The following is a 7,165-nucleotide window of genomic DNA, read 5'->3' on the forward strand; positions in this document are numbered from 1 at the left end:
TTTGAAAAAGCACGTGAGAAGACAGCCCGTGCTACTGAGTACCCTGATGGCCAAGGAGCAGAGATGATGACACACTGTAGCACAATGACTGGAACAAGACATTGTAAGTACTTTCACCTGCTAATTATTTTTGTTCTGCATGTTGGGTAAGACATTTTAAATGTAACTTGGTGTAGGCCTAATTACAATTGTATCTTTGAACCCTCTAATGTTTTACTATTAAATGCAAGGGAATACATTAAATATTATAATTAATCCCCCCCGCCTCCATTCTACATTTCACAGGTGCCCTGATGTGACTACTGGTTAGTTGTGACTACCAGTGAGACGCTACTCCATATCAGGTAATCACACTATAAATAAGATGTATTTATGACTGGTCTTAACCAAAAACATGTATTAAGCTGGTGTATTTGCTTGATTAGTTCTACTAATTTCCAGAGTGGTGCAGCGGTCTAGGCACTGCATCTCAGTGCTAGAGGTGTCATAAAGACCCTGGTTCATTTCCAGGCTGTATCACGACCGGCCGTGATTGGGAGTCCCATAGGGCGGCGCACAATTGGCAAAGCGTTGTCCGGGTTAGGGTTTTACGGGGGTAGGTTCAATTTAAAAAACATATTTGACTGTCGGTCCATACCAACATTGACATTCCATAGTACTATTTTTTTATCTCAAAGGTTGTGTGACAAGCGCGTGAAGAGGAGCAAAGGACTACAACACTATTCCAGACATTTTCATTCAGAAAGACTAAATGCACGACAAGCCATCATGCTTCTGATGATTGGAATTTTCTCTTGGGTCAAGATTAATGCAGCAGTTATAATCCTCTATATTCTATTTTTCTACACATGGTTGTATTTATATCAGTGACTCACATTTTTAAGGATGGCTTAAGTTATCTAAATTAAGATTTCAGTATGACATCTCCTTTTTGCAGTATATCTGAAAGAAAATTGAATGTGTTGCAACAGATTTGCTTTTGGACTGGTACAGTTTAGGCCTAGATTCAACCAGATTAAATGTTAAACAGTGATAGATGATACCTTGCACAGCTGATGTTTTGGTGGTGTCAGAGGTGTCATTGAAATGGAGCTGTCAAATCGGTGAGCTGCTGCTCTTGTAATCTTTGTCATGAAGCTACACCCGTTCCACTCGCTTTAGAGTTCAACATGAAAAAGTGTAGACTATAGAAATAATCACTCAAATTTCAAAATCATTCAACAAAATGAGGATTTCTATCAGCCTCATCGAGGTGTAGATTACACCTCACATCCCAGTGTTTGAAGTTGTGAACAAGGCTGCATGGGATTTCTCATAATGACTGTAGCCAATGGCAATGTCCGCTTTAGGTATAATGGCGGGAGCTGCTTGTGGATTTGACAGCTCTAGCGCAGTTCCACCTCCGACACTTCTGATAGAATCTAGCCCTTAGTCTTGATATTTGTGGATAATAAATAACTGAAGTGGAATGCCTTTTGAATGATATTTTGCCTTTTGCTTATGAAACAATATGGTTTGGATATTTGCATAGTTGTTGACAATGTTTTTAAAGGTTGAGTTGCATACCCTTTTCAAAGCATTTTCCAGCAGTTATACATTATAAAATGTAGGCAACAATCTTCTAAAATGTTATGACTACTGACTAGTCAAGTTTGATTTGATAGGCCTACTTTTTTTCTTTGGTTTTGATGCCACATCTGTCTTTACAGTATGGTTTGTACTGTAATCGATGTTATTTCTGTGGCAAATAACATGTATGCCTTTGACAGAAGAACCTTACAAATTTAAATAATTGTTGCAAGTAAAATGTTTGTCTTTGAGAAAGAACCTTACTCATTTAAATAATTGATAACATTTAATCTTATTTTAGTTATTTGTTAGAGATGACACAGTTGGTTGTGAATAATTCTAAAGAATCCACACGTATAACAATCGTTCATTAAACAAATGCTTTGCACATTTAAAAGCAGTCATGTGAATGTTTTCAGGACACCACACTTGAACACATAAAAAATGCTGTCAGAAGTGGGATTCGAACCCACGCCTCCAGGGGAGACTGCGACCTGAACGCAGCGCCTTAGACCGCTCGGCCATCCTGACATGTAAGGAAATAATGACTTGAGACCACTAATATTGTGACAAAAATATACACACGCTATAGCTTGTTGACATTTGTATGCTGTTTTTCATTTTTATGAGAGGCTAAATTGCTGTCTAAAAATTACGTGCTATCGTAAGATGTTCTCGTGCAGACTTCCTTGTTAGCATTACATTAGCAGACATTGACATCAGCAATTCGTGTTATCTGGATGTGGCTAATTTCAGCGCAGTTTGCCCATTTTAACTGCGCATTTGGTGGCCAGTTAATTTCAACCATAGATTGATCATTATGTGGGTGCAACGTAGCATCTCATGCAAGGCATCTATTCTGTTTGCTAGTGCTAGCGCCGTCTACGTATTCGACTGCTACATTGTTTCTCTACTGCTGCTAGCCCGGGAAGGGTGTAATTGCAGCCCGCAATTCGGGGCGTTTTGTAAATGGGCGTTTCTTGATATCAAGTTATACCCATTGATGCTCGCTATTGTAGAGGAGCTTCTCGGAGTTTGAGTGTTTGTGGAGAACCGAAACAAAATCAATAGTTTTGTATTATCGTTGGCGGACTGCGGTCCAAATGGATGATAGTTCTGATGGTATTGGTGGGTTTGTTGGGCTTCCGAATGGCACAGCTGTCTAAGGCACTGCAGCTCTGTGCTAGAGGCGTCACTATAAACCCTGGTTTGATCATGTGCTGTATCACAACTGGCTGTGATCGGGAGTCCGATAGGGCAGCGCACAATAAGGCCCAGCGTCATTGGGGTTTGGCTGGGGTAAGCTGTCATTGGGCAAGGGTAAATAAATGTAAAACGTTTTAATTTAAACAAAATGTTGATAGTCAAGGACCTGGATGGTCTGTTGTAAAAGGACAAATAATGACCCTGCTATAAGCGCTACTGACTGCAGTGGGACCTAGTGAAGAGGGCGAAGGTATTGAATAAAAGTAATGTGTCAGAGCGGAATGGTGTTGGATGCGACCACATGGTCTCATCTACACCATATTCTATTAACCAATGCTGTAAAGAAAGAGAGGTGAAGTAACATTAGCCAGTTCAACTGGACAGGATGGTGGTTGTGCTACATTCATAAGGGAAAGTATTGTATATCGTAATATACCTGTCCCATCTGAATACGAATGTGTGATGATGGAAATCTGCAGTGCAGGTAGTAATAATAGGTTGAAACATTTTTACAACCCGTGTCAACTATCTGTATCGATGTTTGATGAAATATCAGGAGGGTTGGACTTTCTTCAGCAAAGATGGCTGACAAAATACTATGACGGAAGCAAATGTAAGGGATTATAACGTCATAACGAATCATGCAAAAAAATGTACAGTTGACAGGAATATATTAGTTACTGTAGAGACAAACAAATTATGATTTTTTTTTAAATCAAAGTTAATTTATGAAAATCGCGATTTAGCAAGCTAGCTGACTAGCTAACATTAGCCTGATAATGTTAGCTCACTAGCTTTATGCGCGTTGTGACATGTATTACATTGTAATTCTGGTTATTTAATGTTTTAGGGACTCCTGAAATAACTAGCAAACTAGACTGCCGTCTTGTAAAACAGTGGATGTAAAGAATCTAGCTAGTTAAAGCATTTACTGCTAATTCACTGTACAAATGTGTAAGCTTGTCTTGCTGATATTTGCCATGCAGATAGATGAAATAACGTTGCTTATTGTGCAGTGGAAGATATAATTACCTGTATGCCTATGGATGTGTAGCTAGCTATCTAGCCGATCTGTGTATGGACCCAAACGTTTGGTATACAAATGAGTTCAGAACCTAGCTATGAACCTCAGCTATCATAGCCAGTTGTATCAATTTAAAAACAGGCTGAATGAGTAGAATATAATAGCTTTGTGCCAAGGATGCAAGTCGTATATACATGTTGTTATTACCATGCATGAGATCCTCACATTGTAGCCTGTACATTTAACATATTCACTGATCATGTACTCTACCTTGGCAAATAAAGGTGCAGTTCAGGTATGAATGTCTGACGTTATTTTTCAGTCATATTCAATACCAGGAGAATCAAATTCCAGTATTTGAATGATGCGGTGTCTGCATGTATGTATTACAATTATACACTTAAACAGTGTTTACCAATCTTGGTCCTGGGACATCAATGGTTACACATTGTAACTAATAGACTAGAAACAGGATTTAACTATTTAAAGGCTGATTTGTAATTCACATATTTTTATTTAACTAGGCAAGTCAGTTAAGAACATTCTTATTTTCAATGACGGCCTAGGAACAGTGGGTTCACTGCCTGTTCAGGGGAAGAACAACAGATTTGTATCTTGTCAGCTCAGGGATCTGAACTTTAAAACTTTCGGTTACGAGTCCAACGCTCTAACCACTAGGCTACCCTAATATAATTTTAAAAACAGTACACTACACTTCCTATGCATATAGATTATTGGGAAGCTGTTATCAGATAGCTTAGCTAGCTAATTAATATTAACGTTTCTGAAGAGTACAAGCTTTCAAGATAGCATAACAAATGCCATGAGGCTCATTAGTAGTTGCTAGTTTAAAGGAAATAATTCTGCTTGCTTAGTGAGTACCACTGCCTCCCGATTTGCCTCATACCTGGCGTGAACTAGGGACCTCTGCCTCACAAATTCGTGACCGCCCTCTAGTGTCTTAGCCGATCGCCTCCTGAGTGACACAGCGTCACTACAGCCCCGGGTTCGATACCAAGCTGTGTCACAGCAGGCTGTGACCGGGAGACCCATGAGGTGCACAATTGGCCTAGCCTCGGCCGGGTTTTCCTTGCCCCATCGTACTTTAGCGACTCCTTGTGGCGGGCCCGGCACCTGCAAGCTGACCCTTGTCACCAGTTGGACGGTGTTTCCTCCGACACATTGGTGCAGCTGGCTTCCGGGTTAAGCGAGCAGTGTTGTCAATGAGCAGTCCATCTTGCCAGGGTCATGTTTTGAAGGACGCATGGCTCTCGACCTTCGCCTCTCCTGAGTCCGTAGGGGAGTTGCAGAAATGGGACAAGACTATCAATTGGACACAATGCCACATATGTGTCAAGCTGAGGGAGCGTGCAATTGGTATTCTGACTGCAAGAATTGTCCAACAGAGCTGTTGCCAGATAATTTAATATTAATTTCTCTACCATACGCCACCTCCAATTTCTTTTTAGAGAATTTGGCAGTAAGTTCAACTGGCTTCACAACCATGCATAACCACACCAGTCCAGGAGTTCCACATCTGGCTCCTCCTGCAAGATCATCTGAGACCAGCCACCCAGACAGCTGGTGAAACTGTGGGTTTGCACAAAATGTCAGAAACTGTCTTGGGTGTACTCGTCGTCCTCACTCGGGTCTTGACCTGACTGCAGTTCAGCATCGTAGCCGACTTCTGTGGGCAAATGCTCACCGATGGCTACCAGTATACTGAGGTCATCGTTGTGAACAGGGTACCCCGTGGTGGTGGGGTTTACTTGAGTAAAAGTAGATACCTTAATTTTAAATGACTCAAGTGAATGTCATACAGCAAAATACTACTTGAGTGGAAGTTAAAAGTATTTGTTTTAAATATAAGTATCAAAAGTAAATGTAATTGCAAAAATATACTTAGTATCAAAAGTGATACTATGTAATTTCACATTCTTTATTAAACATACCAGACAGCACATTTGATTTATTTACAGATGGCACACTCCAACACAGTGTTTAGTGAGTCTGCCATATGCAGAGGCACTAGGGATGACCAGGGATGTTACCTTAGATGTGCGTGAATTCAACCATTTTCCTGTCATTCTAAGCATTCAAAATGCAACAAGTACTTTTGGGTGTCAGGGAAAATGTATGGAGTAAAAAGTACATTATTTTCTTTAGGAATGTAGTAAAAAATAAATAGTAAAAACTACACCACTGGGGTTATGGTATGGGCAGGCATAAGCTACGGAGAACGAACCATTTCATTTTATCAATGGCAAATTGAACACAGGTAGTGTGACGAAATACTAAAGCCCATTGTCATGCAATTCATCCCCCACCATCACTTCATTTCAGCATGAAAATGCACAGCCCCATGTTGCAAGGGTCTGTACACAATTCCTGGAAGCTGAAATTATCCCAGTTCTTCCATTGCCTGTATACTCACCAGACATGTCACCCACTTGAGCATGTTTGGGATGCACTGGATCGATGTGTACTACAGCGTGTTCCAGTTTCCACCAATATCCAATTTTGCACAGCCATTGAAGAGTTTGAAAACATTCCACAGGCCACATTCAACAGCCTGATCATGTCTATGTGAAGATGTGTCGCACTGCATGAGGTAAATGGTGGTTCTTTGACCCACAGGCCTTCCTTTTTTTAAAGGTATCTGTGACCAACAGATGTGCATCCGTCTTCCCAGTCATGTGAAATCCATAGATTAGGGCCTAACACATTTAATTCCTGTAACTCAGTAAAATCTTGACATTTTTGCATTTATTTCTGTCACATTTTAAATATTTCTATACAAATTTGAACGAAGTTCCAGCATTTTGTAAAATCTGTATTTATTCATGATTTACAAAAGGCCCAAGCAAAACAATTTAAATTATTAAAATGTGTAACCTAAAATGAGAAACAAAGTTGAATACAGTCTTTGAAGCTGAAACAGGATATTGCCACCGATACTTTATGCACAATTAAAGTTAACAGTGAAATCTGGCACATGTTCTCCTGAAAAGAATATTTACACAAGATGGATGAAAAAGCTGTGAATGAAGAGATGTAGGGGTTTAAGACTGGAGAGATTTACTTCATGTAAATAGCATACTGCCCAAATCCTTCAAATAATAGTTTCCTACAGTAGCCTTATAGATCCAAATGTATTCCATGTTTTATAGATTTAACAGAAGGCTCAAACATTTTAAATAAACAAAATCTGTGCAAGTACATTACATAAGGTTCAAACAATGTTCCTACTTTTGATTTTTATTATCATTTGAACTGACAGTGAAGTAATTCCTCATACTGGTGATGTATACAATTTGTCAAATTTCACAACTCTGCAAATGACTATTCAATTCAAAGAAAATCAAT

The 7,165-nt window shown here is 39.6% G+C and overlaps 2 non-coding genes across 2 annotated transcripts; one reads left to right on the top strand and one right to left on the bottom strand.

Annotated features, from left to right (window-relative positions):
* Window positions 1-9: 9 nt before the first annotated feature.
* On the top strand, window positions 10-1,670 carry LOC115139433 (uncharacterized). The gene is made up of 3 exons (XR_010462114.1): window positions 10-103; window positions 286-344; window positions 678-1,670. It is a non-coding gene; the product is annotated as an uncharacterized LOC115139433 (transcript).
* Window positions 1,671-2,017: 347 nt separating this feature from the next.
* On the bottom strand, window positions 2,018-2,100 carry trnal-cag (transfer RNA leucine (anticodon CAG)). Its single transcript has one exon. It is a non-coding gene; the product is annotated as a tRNA-Leu (tRNA).
* Between the last annotated feature and the right edge of the window lie 5,065 nt (window positions 2,101-7,165).

The sequence above is a fragment of the Oncorhynchus nerka genome, unplaced genomic scaffold (assembly GCF_034236695.1).
Source record: "Oncorhynchus nerka isolate Pitt River unplaced genomic scaffold, Oner_Uvic_2.0 unplaced_scaffold_4559, whole genome shotgun sequence".
Taxonomy (NCBI): Eukaryota; Metazoa; Chordata; class Actinopteri; order Salmoniformes; family Salmonidae; genus Oncorhynchus; species Oncorhynchus nerka.